At 40.2% G+C, this 16,655-nt stretch overlaps 1 long non-coding RNA gene across 1 annotated transcript; it reads right to left on the reverse strand.

Annotated features, from left to right (window-relative positions):
* Positions 1-13,161: 13,161 nt before the first annotated feature.
* LOC309437081 lies at positions 13,162-15,921 on the reverse strand. Its single transcript, XR_014183493.1, has 3 exons — positions 15,838-15,921; positions 15,291-15,377; positions 13,162-13,259 (listed from the first exon to the last, which is right to left on the reverse strand). It is a non-coding gene; the product is annotated as an uncharacterized lncRNA (long non-coding RNA).
* Positions 15,922-16,655: the final 734 nt, after the last annotated feature.

Raw genomic sequence — 16,655 nt, forward strand, 5'->3', positions numbered from 1 at the left:
ATAGAGCAGTTGAGCCCGATTAATTATAGAACCATGTGATATAATTTCAAAATGAAATATATTTGTTGCTCTATTATTTTTAAAAATAGATAAACAAACTCATGTCAAGGTAATGCCTTAATGGTCTGTCAGTTAAAAAAGCAGTGCTGATAAATAGGTTTACAGGACAAGATATATGAATGTAATTTCTGAGCTTTTTGCTTGCATTGAAGACAATGCTCTGGACTGGAGTTTCTCTCAAATAAAACACTGGAAAATCCCCTCCAGATTGCTAATATTTGTGAATTGGCATACAGTATCATGCTCTGTACCTTTAATACAGTATCCAGCAGTGCCTGCCAATCTTCACTGCCGAGAGATAAGGAACAGCGCTCTGTGCTATATGAACTGCCAACAAGAAAAGGAAAATTAAGTTGATGTGCAAAGTCTTAGTTCTATCAGACTGAAAAAATGCCTCTCTTCTGCATTCTGCCTGCTTCTGCACTTAAATGCTTAACATACTTTTGGGAGCTGTATACAAAAATAATGCTCTTATTTGATGATAGCTTTCCAGAAAGAGTAATTTGTAAAAAGAGAAGTGGCTTTGTGAAGATAAGTCATAATCTCCTGTGCCATGATTGCTGTCAGGGGTATAATCTGTAGTACAAACTACCTGAGACAGGGATTAGAGTTTGAATTTAGGTCACTACAATGTCTAACCCAAAACATTAGGTCTGATTTCTAATTCTACAATACTCTTAATTCTTGAGCTGTGCTGACTGCTGCAGTTTTTGATCAGTACTGGTAGATAAAAGTGTAATACAAATCTATACAATCGATACTACAAAATTAGCCAGTATTAATAGTTACTTATTGGTGAGTTACCATTGTTCAAATACATTGCACTATTCTAAGTATCAGCAGAAGCTAAATGAAGTAATTTGCATTATTTTTACTGATAAGGAGCTGAAGCAGGGGAAGAGCTGAAAAAGATGAATTTTGGAATTGCAGGGATAAATGTGAGTAATTAGGGCACACCAAAAATGAAATAGAGCACCACACCCAGTGTGAAAGTTAGCACATCTGTTTTGTAAACAAAAGTGAGCTGAAATCATAGCACATTCTTCAAACGGAAAAACTAATGGCCTTATTTCAATGTACACAGCTCTATTTTTTTACCTGAAACTAGGCAGTGTTCAGAATGAGAAGATTTTTTTTTCAGCATAAATTATATCATCAGACCCCAAATTAATCTGATGCCAGTTTGAAGTTGATACACACAAGGGTTTGGTTCACAGGCTTCATAGCTTACCTCCCTTCCTCTCTTCTTCTCTGACAATCATGTACTTCAGCCCATCCTTGATTCCCTTTCTTTTACATGTTGGATTCAAATAAATACACTGTCTTTTCAAGGCTGCCTCATTCTCTGGCCGCCTCCATTTCTACATAGAAGGAAAGGTCTTTCGCTTAACGCAAGGTGTGCTGACTGTCTCGCATCCACTTCACTGTCTTCTGAGATAAATTTGGCCAGATCTATGCAGGAAATTTCTTGGGTCTTCAGCACTGTAGTAGCTTTACTTGCTGTCTTGGTGATCTTTCTTTGACAAAAAGTTTCTGTAGATATGTGTAAGTATATATATAAAGCTGCTTGTTCGTTGCTTGCTGAACTGATGTATTCACAAGTAAAATATTTGGTTTGCCAGCACATGCTTTTTATTGGTGTAAGTTACATTAACAAACCTCTTTTAATGGGGATGAGGCATAGCCGTCACCTAATTTCTGCTTCATGTTCTCTTTTTCTTTCCTCCTTTTCTTGAGCCCTATGTACTCTCAAGCAACATTTTGCACTTGGATCAGCCACCCCCTTCATTAGCATAATTTCTCCTTCACCTTCAAGTCTCTTTAGATGTCTTCCTTCCACTTAGACTTCACTTGATGTGCCCTTTAGCACTATCTGCAAACACCTCTTCACTTGATCTTTTTGTTCTTATCCTTTATGTTTGGATTAAATTAGCTTCTTCTTGGGGCAGAGATCTTGCTTCCTACGCCTTTATAAAGGGATGTTTTCATGTCCGGGAATGCAGAACTAGAATGCAAGCCAAGAAGAAAATGTTTTCAAATTCTGTTCCAAAATTTCAGCTGTAATTTTGCTGTTGGATAGGCAAGTTGAAACCACCATTTAAAATCTACCAGTGTAATCTCTAGAAGCAAAAAAAAAAACCCCTCAAGCTCAGCAATTAAAAATAGAAGAAGATCGCTTTCCGTAAGTGTGTTATGATTTGTGAAGATCTGAATACAGGAATGAATAGCTAATTCACACGTATTATTATTTAAAAGCCAAATCTACTAAACACACTCCTGACTTGAAAGAAATCTAAGAATAGGAGGCATGTCAATTGCTGTAATCCTCAAATTATGCATACCTTTCAAAATCTTCTATCAATGTCTTAGGTTTTTCTTCATAGGTGGTTTCTGAACTTCCTCCACAAAGCAAAATAGAATATTGATTTATTCCAATAAATGTTGTGCCTGAGGGGCTGCTGCTTGTTATGTAGGAACTAATTAATTTAAGGGATCAGCCCTTCTCCACAGAATTAAAAGGAGTTTTGGTCCGTCAGATCTTGCATCTTGCTTCCAGAAGATATAGAGGAAAATACTCTGCTTCTTTTCCTCAGAAGGGATTAAATTATTCAAAAAACTCTAATGTAGAAGGCAGAAAAAACCTTTCTACTTCAGTAACTGAAAGAAAACCTTTCATATCTTACTGTATCAGAAAGATGCAGATATAAGATGATTTTAGCTTTCTTTTTAAGAACACTAAAGTAAGTGCATCTGTTAGCTGCAAAGTTAGACACTATATGAACATATGGGTATGCAATGAGAGAAAAAATAGTATCTCATCATTTTTTCATGGCTTCTATGGTAAAAAAGGCAGGGGTAACTCATTTGCATGACAAAGGTGGCAGGGCCTTAGGGCACGGATTTTAGGGAGAGTTCTTGAAGTTAAGCAGGTATACGGATTACTCTTAATGCAAAGCCTGAATACACCCAACTGGATTTGAGAGAAAATGGAGCTGGTCTCCCTCATTTACATGGAGAATTTATGTTTCTTTAGCTCTCCTGGTACCATGGCATGGCCTCCCCTCACTGAAGTCAGCTCTGCAAGTGCAGAAATTCTCATGACTGACATGTTTGTTCTTGTAAAAAAAAATATATTTTCATTTTAGTATTAAATTATTTAAAACCTGATTGCACAGGTCACCGGTTGAAAGTCTCTTTCCAAAGCTTCTCAAAATGTCTTGTCACTTCTGGAGGAGGCTTAACATTGATATTTCCTTTACTAGAGCCATAAACCCTTTCTTTTCACCTGCAGCCTTATGACCTGAATAGAGTATGAAACTGGTCAAGCTGAAACTCTCTTTTGGGCCTAATAACTAAGACAGTTAAAGCACAAAAATAACATTGCTACTACCAGGCCCAACCACCTTTGGCTCTCCAGCTCCACCACCAAATACCTCTTTATGGGTGAGGTTCAAGTGTGAGTCTTGAGCAAGACTTGCTCCCCCACAGGTCAGAGCCTCCACACCCTGACAGCAATTAGGCTATGCCACACTCTGTGTTTTGGCTAATCTGTTGTTATTCATGAGTACTGATAACATTAATATGCTTTGTTTCCATATCATCTGGCAACACACCCATAGTCTTCTCAATAACTGTGACAGGAGCATGGCAGAAAGGAAAGGCATAAGCCTCCAAATCCCATTGTTTTGTCTAGAATCTACTTTTTTGCTTGTTTTCTGCAGGAATTTAGGCCATGTTTTTGAGAGCAAATAAGAGTCTGATTGCAACTATTTTACTTGCATATGCTAATCAAGTAAATGCAAATGTTTAACATGCCTTCTTGGAACAGTTGTGCACGTGGTTCTCCAAGTGCAGGTATAACAGTGACAAGTATCAGATTCATGGTCTCAAAGACAACCCCCCTCTATGCAAAAAAAAAAGGAAGTCAACAAAATTGGGGACCAAATCTCATGGGAACCGATTGACTCAAAATCTGTTTAGAGAGTATTTTACAACTCTGCTACCAGATAAGAATATCAATTCAATATTAATCTACCAGTATTTTTTGGAATAAGATTTTCAAAACACTGGACTTGAATGATAAAGTTGTCTTCTGGAGTCTCTGGACAGATGGATTTTATGTGCCACTAGTGAATCAGCGCTATATGAGGGCGTCCTCAGGCAGCCATTTCTCCTGGCAGGCTCTGAAGAGCTGCGGTCATTAAGTGTGATTTTAATTATTTCTTTTTTGAGGTGTACATCTAGAAAATTATTTTAATGTCATAATCAGTCAACAAGAAATACATGCCTGCAGTTAGAATCCAATCCATGAGATGCCATATTCCTTTTTTTTTTTTACAGGAAGAATTCTCATCTGTGCACTTTTTGGCACCAAAAAGATACCCTCAAAACTGTTTGTTGAGATAAACCTCCAAAGAAAGCTCCAGTTAGAGGCAAGTCTTGAGGTGCCATGTTTTTGCTTTGGCAATCCACTGCAGCATTTTAGGAGGCAGATCAAAACTGCTCATAGAAGCTAAAAATGCTTCCCTCAACCCTTGCACACAAGTGTGGGTGTGTTCTAATTACATCTTGGAGGATAATGAATAATTATCCAAGATCTTTCACCTCCTTTGTTTGCAAATTGTCCACAACTAGGTCACAGTTTTCTTGAAAGTATTTCTTACTGAAAATTATTCCTTGGGCCTCATTTATTTCCACTTCTTACAAGTTTCCACTGTTCTCTTTCCCTCTCTTTGTATCCTATTTTTCTTTCTTTTGCATTTTTCTCGCTGGACTCTAACCACACATGGTCCATATGTGTCACCACCTACATGCTACATATCACTGCGTTGTGATTCAGACTCTGCTTGTGCTATTCTTTTCCCCTAAACCTGTGGAGTCATCCAGACCCAGGAAAACGGATGTGAAACACTATCAGCTCGGAATGAGAATGTTTTATGCTTCTTTAATGCTCAGTTTGTACACTCATAAATATTTCTGTAGGTGCAAGGAGGAAGAAAAAAACACAATCTTTCGTGGTTCATCTTACTATTTCACATTTAGCTGCTAAGGCATTGTAATGATTTTGCTAGAGCTGCTACATTTTTGCTTTGTATTTTTCTAGTCTCATCATATAATTGTTTTTCCTACTACCCTAACCTTTCCTTTGTTTTTAGCAAAACTACTGTTCCTGTAAAGCCACATGTTTTCCTGAGAAGTCATAGTAGAGACAGCTCAGCAATAGCAGTAGCTCATTTGTATTTCTTTCAGATGCAGAAATATCAATCTGTATATTACTGAACTCTGATATTGAGGTAGTTAGAGGTTCAACAGATTATCATTTCCCAGCCTGTTCCACTTTCTGAGACCCATTCAGATACTGTAACCACCATGCATGGGGAATCTTTCACCAGTTCAAAGAAACTCCAGGTCCAATGGCAATGCTGGATGTTAAAATCTGGATCTGTTCCTTTTTGTCACTTGGCACTACCCCTGCCCCACCTGTCTTGATCACTCAAAGGCTCTCAGATGGGCTGTATGCTTGAAAGCTTTGTTTTTCTCTTCTAAACTGGAATAAATCCCTCAATTGCAGTTTCAGACTCTGCTGAATGCCAGAGTTGCCATCAAAATCGTGTGTATAAGGAAGGGAAACAGACGCACTGCTGTCCCTAGCAGAAAATAAATATGTGTAAAAAATGTTCTTTAGGCTTTGGACACCTAACATCTTAGCCTATCCTAAACAGCATACTGGGCATCTTTCATGTGCCCTCACATTTTCCAGGCATCAATGTGGCTTTGAGAAAAGACCACCTCTTGTTTTTTATGGTCACTATGGATCCTGCTAGGATCCATCAATCTTTTGTTACTTTTGCTAGAAATACCTGGAAAACACTACTGAACACAAGAGACCAGAGTGTGAAACATTATTATGTTCCCTCTTCAGGGGGAGTTGTTCCTTCAAGTAACAGACAACCAAAATCAAGGAACAAAGTTGGAAGGAAACAGCATGGCTAAAATACATTAAAAAGAGAGGAAAGAGGTAGATTTTAAATTAATTTCCAAGTATTGTTTATGGTTGATAGCAGAGCTGAGTAGTGTTAGCAGGCCCGTGGTTCCAGGGTGGCTCAGAGAGGCCACAAGTGATGCTCATGCAGCACCGCGCTGCAGCAGGCTGCCCGCTGGACGTCCCACTCCTGTTGCCAATGCACCAGAAAACAGCAAACAAGTTGCAGGCAAAATCAGAAGTATCATTAAACTCTAAAAAGTTGATAGCAAAAGAGAACTGGCAAATGGGGCTCTTATAAAATCTTCAGCTGTCTGACCTGCAGCAACGTTACCCATGCAACACTGGATCTCGTGAAGCATTGCAGTCTCCTTCTGCGTTCAGTACCAAGAGGTTTTGTTCTTCCAGCTGGTGACTTTCTTTAGATTGCCTTGAAAGTGAAACTAAAACATGCAAAGTAAAACCCTAAAAAATCTGTCTGCTCCAAAAATAAGTATCTTAAGTGCTGACAGCTTTATTGCCGTGCAGCAGGTGGGGAAACCCTGAGAGAGGAGACTTGCAGAAAAAACAAAATAAGAGTTCCATTTTCTGTTCCTTTATTACAACCCTCCCTGAAAAACTAAATGATGACTAAAAATATGTTTCTCTGCTTTCTATATTATCAGTCCATCTAACTTGTGACATCTGCTACCTCATTTCCAGGTATCTGCCTAGAACATATTAAAAGTACTCTTTCCATCCCCATCCTGAAAAACAGGAACCATTTTCAAGAGCTGTCTGTGAATTGTTACACTATTCAATTGCTGGTGTCACTGGAGTGCCCATAGGTTTTAATCAAGCATTAAAATATAGTTATGTGCTTCAGAGCACATAAATGCATCGGCTTCTTATCTCACAGTCTAACCGGAGACAAAAATAAGCCTGAAGCACTTGGATGAAGTACAGGTATGCAAAGCTGTGTTTCCTGTATGGCGGAGGAACCAGAAGCCTCTTACTCCTAGTTTCAATGACTGTGGGCTGTGTTGCATACCTTGCTGCACTCAAAACTGTTTTGTATACTGTTCTGAGGGAGGTGAGAACTGCCTCAAGGGCACCGGTTTCTTGGAAAAGCCACAGGCTGTTTCTTTATGATAAGAAGTGAGAAGTGCAAGGTAATACCCAGGACCCAAGCCCACCTATTTTTGTGGTTCTGACTTAGCATGTCTTACAGTGACCCAAGTCCTGCCATGTAAAAATAGCTTATGAGGGTAACAGCACCAAACACCAGTCCTGTTGTGTTACACTCTCGTAACCATAGGATAACTCCCCCAACTTTACTGAGAGTTTGCCTTTGCTAAACCAGGTGTTCACAGGGTAGCAGAGAAGTGTGTAAACCATCTGCTCAAGTAGACAAGCTGCACTGTGAAAGGCTGCCAGTGGGGACGCCCTGTTTAAGTCTGCTGCAACACCTCCTGCGTGGGGCAAAAAGATCTCAAAAAAAGCATCCTACTTCTCCATTTCATTCCTGCAGTCCACAGTCACCCCTGAGCTGTGACTGCTCTGGCCTACAAGCTGTGATAGGATGTTCAATCAATGCTGTGCAAACGTGTGCCAACTCACTGTAGTTGCTGTCCCCTAGGCTGGCAACTTGATCTTGTGATGAGCACCCCAGACTTACTTAAAATGATGTGATTTCCAAGAGAGTCTGGAGGATTTGGACACAATCTGTGCTGCACCACAGCTTTTCATTAGGAATGTGCTTGCCTGCTCTGCAACTGGGCTGAAGGAGCAAGATACGAGATGGGTATGTGGTGTCTATAGGGGACACATGCAGATGGCTTGCCTGTCTCAAAACAGTGAAACCAGAGTGTGACGTCCATGCTCCATTTTTATAGTCTTATCAGTCTATTCCCTGTGACATGTTGGGGAGCCCCAGAGCACCACAGGGCAAGTGGTACAACCCAGCTCCTGGCCACCCCTCGGCACAGCCATTGCTGATGTAGGGCCACCAAGGCCAAGAAGATCTCTTGGAGGAAGATGCTGTGAGTGATGGGGTGAGTGAGGCAGCTGGCACAGTGGGGCACAGAGGCAGCAGGCAGCAGGCAGCACTTGCTCATTGATGGTGTTCTATTGCAGTGGATTTTCGTATTGCCATTTAGCCATGATATCTCTCAGTTTGGCAGAGCTGGATACTGCAGGTACCTGGTCAACTTATGCAGTGCTTGGTATTCATGGAGTCTCTGTCATGTTTTGCTTCTTGGTGTAAGGATGCTGTGTATGGTGTGCTTGATCTCTGCTATGTAAAGGACAATCTTGCTTGAACCTTGTGAACCCCTCAAAACCCATCACTCCAGCCTCTTCCATGGCTGCTTCCTGGTCCTTCCTTGGCCAGGGCTGAAGGAGATGTGAACAGAAGATGTGAGCAGGAGGTGAGGGCAGGGAAAAGGGCAAAGTGTGACCAGACCTGGACATCAGCTTCATAACTCAGACTGGACAGAGATAACCGGGCTCGCTGGTGGAGAGGAGCATCATGAAGACACAGTGTCTGGATCTCTTTTTGTCACTGGAAACTCACCTTGGCAACAGCCAGCTCCCAGTTTGATGTTGTTCAACTCTACCCACAGCCACTCTCACTTTTGGGTGGTAAGCCACTCTGGGTGGGTGTGCTGGGGACCTTCCTCACCCCAGGGGGGCACTAGCCCTGAAAGGGTAGTTCGTGTTTCATCGATGGACAGACTGTCTGCCAAGCTGAATGGGGGCAGGACCCCAGTTCAAATGCACTGTTTCACCTTCTCTCTCCACTGAACATCTCGGGAACCTCCACACTTGGTCCTTACGCATTTGAGAGAGGTATATCCATAGACTTAGTTTGCTGTGCTACATCAGAGGCACTCACAGCATTGTAATCTAGTGACTATAATCTAACACTGATAAATAAACAATAATCTGGGGTTGCTTTAAAATATGCAGCAGTGACAAACATTTATTTTGTTACAGATAGCATTTATGACAGCAGCTCTATTCATGCCAGGGTATAATTAAGTGGTCTGTGAAGATGTAGTCAAGGCGTAGGATGATTCCAAGATTGCTTTAGACTGGAAGGCTTTTAAAAGTCTCTTGGGCCAGATTCTTTACTTCTGTGAGGCTTATATCATCAATTCTGCAAGAGGAAAAGTCAATCTGATCAGCGCAGTCTCTTTGCAACGGAAGATATTACTTAGTTTGGTGAGAAGCAATGAAGAGGCTGCACTGCACTGTCTTGAGTCCTTCCCCAACTTAATTCTCCCTCAGCTTACATATTTTCCTACTGTATCTGCAATAACTACTGGTTAATGAGATTATTAACCACTGAGCCACTTCATTATAAGTGGGTATTGGTAGCAGACTAGCAAAAAGGAAAAGTTTAGACACTCCTGAAAGTAACGTCACATCTCTGAATTTGATTACTACTCTTCTTATCATGAGTGAATTCTGCATTCTCACTATGTCATTATTTTCCCAATGCAGATGAGCATAGATATTTGGAAAGCAATACAGCCCACAATTGAAAACAATGGTTTGAAAAATTGTAATAAATTAGTAACAATTTGCATAACCTTTCATCTGTGTATTACTTGTTTAAAGCCAAATAGAAGGTGAACTTGGATTAGAATAATCATTTTTTTAGACATTCAAAAGTCTCTGCACCAGCAAGTTTGAGTGTCAGTCCAATTGTTGCTGTGGTTGATAGGAGTCAGGAGGCTTTTTCATAGACATCAAGATGGAGTGGACCCTATGCACTGGGATTTTTACTGCCTATCTCATTGTTTCGAGAAGATATTGGTTTACCATGACACAGCAAACTACTTCGGTGCATGCTTAACTAAAAGCATCTGAGTATTTCCAATGAAATAAACAGGTCTTTAGCATGTTACGAAGCACCTACTGGGTATGGAAAAAATTGTTCCCCAAACTGAGCATTTTCTTTGGAGAATTTAAGCTTTAATCAATGTTTAATTATAAAGGCTTATATTTCAGACAGTTTATAAATAAAATACCACTATATATGTAACTGTTTCACAACAGACATTTAAGTAAATGTGCAGAAGGAACACATCATTCCACATAAGGCAACCCACGTCTGTAATTAATAATGTGTTTTCTGGAGCTTGTACTTAACTGAAACATAAGAGAAAATTGCTTCAGGAAACTAAAATATGCAAAGATGCATAGCAAGCATTTAGGGTGGTCTCAGTCATACAAAATGTAATAAAAACATAAAACGCATCCATATGGTTTAACTAAATGGAAGCGTGTGTTCTGAGTTAATGAAACCTGCTTAGCAGAGATCCGTTCTTTCTCCTGCCATGAAGCTGGGAAGTAGCGTCACCTTGCACCCCAGAGAAGTGAGTAAGGTCCCTCTTCTGAGGACATGTGCCAGTATTTCCAGATGTGGAGCTGTGTAGTCAAGGCTACTGTATTTTAATTCTGGTCACTTACTTGTTCTAAGGAACCATGTGTGAACAAACTCGTCCCAAGCACCAAGTCGTAAAAGCCCCAAATCTGGGTCTGCACATGGCAGAGATGTTTGCACCCAAAATCAATGGGGTTTCTCGGGGGACTGGCACAGGGAGGCTCTGTTCCCTGGCTGTATGGAGATAGGTGGTGTCAGCCCTGAGGTCCTACAAAGTTGAGCCTAAGCCTGAGCACCACCCTGAATGTGGCAGCAACCTAACTTTTCTAATGGAAGATAAGCACCTGAACAGCCTGAACGCACATGGGAATTTTAGCTTGAGTTCTGGTCTGTTTATAAGAAACTGTTTTTCCTACTTGAGGGAAATAGGCCAGACTGTTTTCAGCCATAAGCCATGCAGAAACTCCCTGTCCCAGCTGTGTGAAAGGGGCCCTCAGATACTGTGGGGGGGATTCCCTTGGCATGGGGTGCTGTTCCCCACAGGGCTCTCACGGCTTAGCAAGGCGAGGTCAAGAAAAGGGGAGAAGGAGGGACTGAACATAAAAGAACTGTTATAGCTATAGTCCTACAGTGCTATGTTACTACAGCAATAATAATTTGGGAAAAAAAAATCCCTGACCTTGCAATACTGTTACACTAACTGAACTATTGCAGCTGGTCCTGGAAGCAAGTTGTGAGCTCCACAATGTTGGGCAGCTGAGGGATGGAGCCAGGCAGACTGCCGGGGTTTTAAACCTCTTGGTGGTAGCACGCTGCGCTGCTGCCGCAGTCACAGTTGGAGAGACAGTAGAGGCTTTGGTAGTCTCTGCATTTCCCTTGTCTTTCTAAGAACAAAAGCGATTAAATGTAAAGCAGTGGTCCCTCACATTCTGCTTTCTTGTAAACATAGAATAGAGTCTCCCATATACCAGATGAGTGCTACAGTTAATAAAAATTTAAATATTTACAAGTATTTTTTAAAATCAGCAAGGTATTGACCTCAGCTTTCCAAGATCTTTTAAATGCATGCGCCAAAAATACTGCACTATATATTTCCTGAACAACCTTAACTCTGCCTCTGACTCAATCCTGCCTCAGGGTGGAAAACTGCTTGATACAACACAACAAGTAGGCTTTTGAAATTCATTGTCAGTTCTAACACAAGGAGACCTTTAGGTGAATCAGAGAAGAGCCTGACTGTACCCCTGAAAACCAGACTGCATTTGCATTCAATTATTTTGTGTGAATGCAATGAGTAAGAACCGAATTAAACTCCTTTCCCAGACTATATGTCTTATCAATTCCTAGTCTAATAATGATGGTTGGAGTAAAATCTGTGTGGTGCAGAGAAGTATTTTATGTATTTAAGTATTTCAGGAAATCTCCAATCATGCATTATTTGTTTCTGCTCCATAAACTACTGTTTTGATAATATCTTCAGGCTGTTCTCCTGATGGATGCGATAGGATCACCCAAACAGGGAGCAGAGCCAGTATTACAGGACCTTTGTAATCACAGGCAAAATAAATTTAGTAGGAATTGTGTGTGCAATACACACCCACGTGTGCAACAAAAAGGACCGAGCATTCTTAACTGATTAAGAAATAAAAACCGAAGTTACTACCCTGATGAACAAAAAATGTTAACTATGTTTGGGTAATAAATACACATGTTGAAATGGCGAAGTAAGCACAGCTATTATGCAAACACAAAAAAAAGAGAAAATTTGTGTTTAATTGCTCACTCAGCTATACTAATTTCTACTTAAAAACAAATACTGTTTACTGCGTTGATATGTGAAATGAAACTACAATAAATTTGATTTTGCCAACAAGATTTTTCTGATGAAACTTTACCTGTCAGATTCCAGTTTAGCATTTTTTTTACCATCCTTGTCTTTGAAGAAATTGGGAGTTTTGAATATGGAACATAAAAACGGGATTAGATTCAGGATATCACAGTAGGTCCTGATACATCTAGTCACCTTGGGGGAAGTCAGAATTACTTAAAATGTGAACTCCTGCATTAAGCAGAGTGTTTAGCAGCCACAGCCAGAGGAATGCACTTCATAAACATCAAGTGTATTTATTTCTGAAACAGTTTATGTTTTACAGGACTATTTTTGATAGACATTAGTCTTGGTAGATGAAGAATGGAGAAAACACAGGTGCTTGTTTTGTTTTCTGCATAGCAGTGTGATATATGATCAAGTAAATAAAGACATTTCTATAGGGACAGAAAATACACCTAATTTCAGAACCACACAAAATCTTGTGAGCAAATTTTTGGCCTAATAAAACTATGTGGTGAATGCACAAAATTCAGAAAATGTATTTATCTTGGAAGCTCTTGAGATCTTGTTCTTGTATTTCTCTGGAAAGCACATAGCATACTTCTTTTTCGGTGTTACAGGATGGGACAGGTACTGGGAAGCATTCGTGAAACCAGAGGTGAGAGGACCTTGAGGCACTTAAGACTGACTGCAAGGGCTACAGAAAAAAAAAAATAGAAGAAATATTGTGATACATTTGAACCTTAATAACCACTTTTAAGAAGCAATTTTATGGCAAATAACTCAGAACGCACTACATATAACACTCTTCATATCATGTTCTAAGTTGTGATGTTTTCTTTAGGGAGTGAAGGAAAAGAAACAAGGGTAGGAAAGTAACAACTATCCTGTTCACTATCAGGTGCTGTCTCACCTTTATGCTTTTTCAAAGCCTCACAAAGATTTTCCAGCTCCATCAGGCCTGCAGAGTCCCATGGAGATAAAGTGGTGGGTGAATCTTCCTCTACAGATATCTACATGGAAAAAACAAACACAAAGCACCAGAGAAATAGTTGCTGGCAGCAGTTTCGGGAGGCCAAATTTTATATCCCAACACACTCCAGAGGCGGGGGGGTGGCGGGGGGGGAAGGATTCAGCTGTTGCAATTTTATTGCTAGAGGTTTTATCGGCTGCCCTCTAGTGAGACCGTTCAGTGACACACTCCTGAACCTTGGTGTAGGAGTTGGCTGCATTTAACCTCTTCATCTCAGTCCATAGTGCACAAATCTGCAGCGTTTAGTTCCTGAGCAATAGCGATTCAGCACTGAACACATATGGAGGCAGGAAAGAGAAGGTGTGAGGGAGAAATACCCTGGAAATGTATCAGCATAGTCATTGATGGCAATTAAAGGGTGACTTTCTCATTAAAAACAGGGGCAATGGCATGCGGTAGGTTTTCACAGTTATTTTACAACCTAAAAATGAAAGTTGGAGCATTGTTAATTGTTATCCATGAAAGATCATCTTACCCAAGTGTTTTAAAGTCTGGGTTAGCTGGCTGTGAAACTCGTTATAGGCCACCATTTCTTACAGAATCTATGTATTGAATATGTCTGTTCTTTCTTCCCTTCAGATATCTCAAACCCCTGTGAAACTGTGATATTCTCAGGGACTTCACAGTCACATCTTCCAGTATGCTTTGACCTTCTTGGTAATCCTTACCTAGCAAGACCCATGTTTAACGCATGATTCAGGAGTCTTCTTGCTGGAACCTGGGGCTGGTCAGACCAAAGCCAGGAGAGGAGCAGGTCTGCAAACTCAGAGGGGCCACTATGATTGCTTCCATGCCTGGACATGCTGCTGGCGTGTTTGCTTTAGCTCATGTTTGACTTTAGAAATAAAGAGGGAATTTTATCAGGTTGGGCCACATGAAAGAAGCTTGATAACTCTGGGAAAGGAGACAAAGGCTCTTTCTTCTGAGTTGTTTTCCTGTTCCTGTGACCCACATTTTCATACGAGAATATTATTTCCTAGCACCCTTCTCATGTGCAGAGACCTTTCTTGTACCCACACCCACAAGGGATGCCCATCTGATTCTATTTCTCTCCAGTACGACCCTTTTCCCTCTCCCAGCTCCTTACTCAAGCTGTATTTGCACAAAATATCAGCGGTGCTTGTGTGTGAAGTGCACATACCACAAAAAGGTCTGCATCAGCACAGCCACGTGTTCTGTATTAGTTAGTGTTGGAAAGGATGGGTCAAAACTGTGTGATCAAAAAGTGGTATAAAGCCATTTGCTCACCACCTTTGACAATGGATGTGCTGTAAGAAAACAGTATTTTGTAGTACTTCCAATTTTGTTTGCAATAATCACAGTTTGGCACATCTCCTCTACCACAGCAGGCAAAATACAATTAAATGGTGTCAGATGTAAGGGAAAAAAAATGAAAATTTTGCTTCCATATATCATAAAATCCTAAGTCTTTGCAATATTGTAACAGCTTTGTAATCCAAGCCCTGCTTACATTACTTTATCTTTATGAAGGTGATAAGGAAAACATAACATGGTGTACTTGATTATAAATTATAATTTTATGAGCATCAAAAAATGCAAACTTGCAAAGCTTACGTTCATGCTTATGTGTCCACATATTTAAGTGCCAGCAGATGTTCAATGATCAATAAAACTCAATTTATATACATTATTCTGAAGCATCTGTGATCATAAATACAGGCGGAGAATGTCTGGCTTCACTGTGAGCAAGAATGATAATTGACTACAAAGTTACAGTACAGGATGCTATTGTTGCAAGTTTTATTTCAACTCTAGAAATGAAACATTTATTGATTTTGAGACTGCTGGGACAGAAACCACAATTTAGAACCTAAACTGTAGATTTATGGAAACAGTAAGTGGCTAAAATTTACTTCAGCTTGGTCAGGCATGGTTGACTGAAAAGGATTTTGTTTATTATGGTAAACTAAATGTTCCCAGAGGCTATGAGCTTTGAAATAAGGTATCTCTGAAAGATAGTGTTTACATTTGTAATGATAAACAAACATACCTGCATCAGGGAATGACCACAGAGATCATAGGAAAGCAGCTTCATAGATGTACTTGGTTTCAGGACTGGACTGACTCTTCAGGCTCACTAAACAGAAGGAAAAACTGGGAGTGTAAGATGCCGCATGTCAGCTCAAGTCCACCTCAACAGAATATGGTTGGAAGAACAAACACTTCTGAAACCAGGTGTCTGTCAGATGCAATAGAAGATGGATTATCTAAGTTGTAAAAGTGGAGCAAGAAGGACCACTTCTCTGCACTTCACATGTTAAATAAGAAAAGATTAAACACTCAAACAAAAGAAGAAAAATAGGTGAAGTGATATATTGTCTTGCTTTTTCCTGTCCTTCCACTGCATTTTGTCCACAGAAAGAGCAAACTCAGCAGAATTAGACAACAGTGAAATGAGACCAGCCCATTTCCCCTCAGCTGTAGAGTTATTTCACTGCCGCAGCTACAGCTTCTGGCTTTCCTGATCCCTGAACTTTACTCCCTGCATTGGATACTAAAGGGGCATTTGATCAGTCAAGGGTTTTAACTTTGCTTACACAGTTGCCAGACTCCAGTTCCTCCAGCATGCAAAGCCGGCGATGAGGCTGCTGCTGCCCATCCCCTTCCAGCACGGACATTGCACAACCCCGCTCCACTGCGTCAGTGAAGAATTTGCATTCAGGAGAAACAGGTTGGGCTGGCCGCTTTCCAGCTGCAAGCTCCTATAAGAACAATCGTGTACAGTTACAACCCTCAGGTCATTTTTCAAAGTTACTTCTTTCTATAAACTCCAAATTGTTTTTTCAATTATAATCTCAAATGTATTTTTCTTTTGCTGAAACACTTCCCTTTCATTGGTAGCTGTAGTTTAAATAAAAAAAAAACCACCCAGCCTGCAGAATAAATCCATAAATCTTTGCAATTGCCTTATGTGGTGGAGAAACTATCCTGATAATTATTTTGCTTTGCTACTTAAAGCTGTTTTTCTAGATACAACAAGGCTTATGTTATTCTTGGTTAAGACTAAGCCTACAAGAGAATAGCCATGAAATTTTCAGCTGTAAATTTTCTTAGTATAATTCTCCTTCAAAACATAATGAATTGTGGAGCTCAGGGATGCTATTGTTCTCACTGTAGCTGCTTATTTTCATCATATAGTCTTCTGAAAGGGTGTGTGTTGTAATTTTTGGTTAAACCATTCATGTACAGGCAACCTCCATATCCAGTTCTACAGAATATCTGTCAAGAAATCCATTACTGATAACGAAAATAATTTTCTGCCAACACTTTTTTTTTTTTCTAGCTTATACAGCTACAACCTTTCTTTCATTCCAAAAGCAGTCCTGATTCAGAATTCATGACCTCAGAGGGCACC

Source organism: Streptopelia decaocto (genome assembly GCF_964273445.1).
Source record: "Streptopelia decaocto genome assembly, chromosome: 2".
NCBI lineage: Eukaryota > Metazoa > Chordata > Aves > Columbiformes > Columbidae > Streptopelia > Streptopelia decaocto.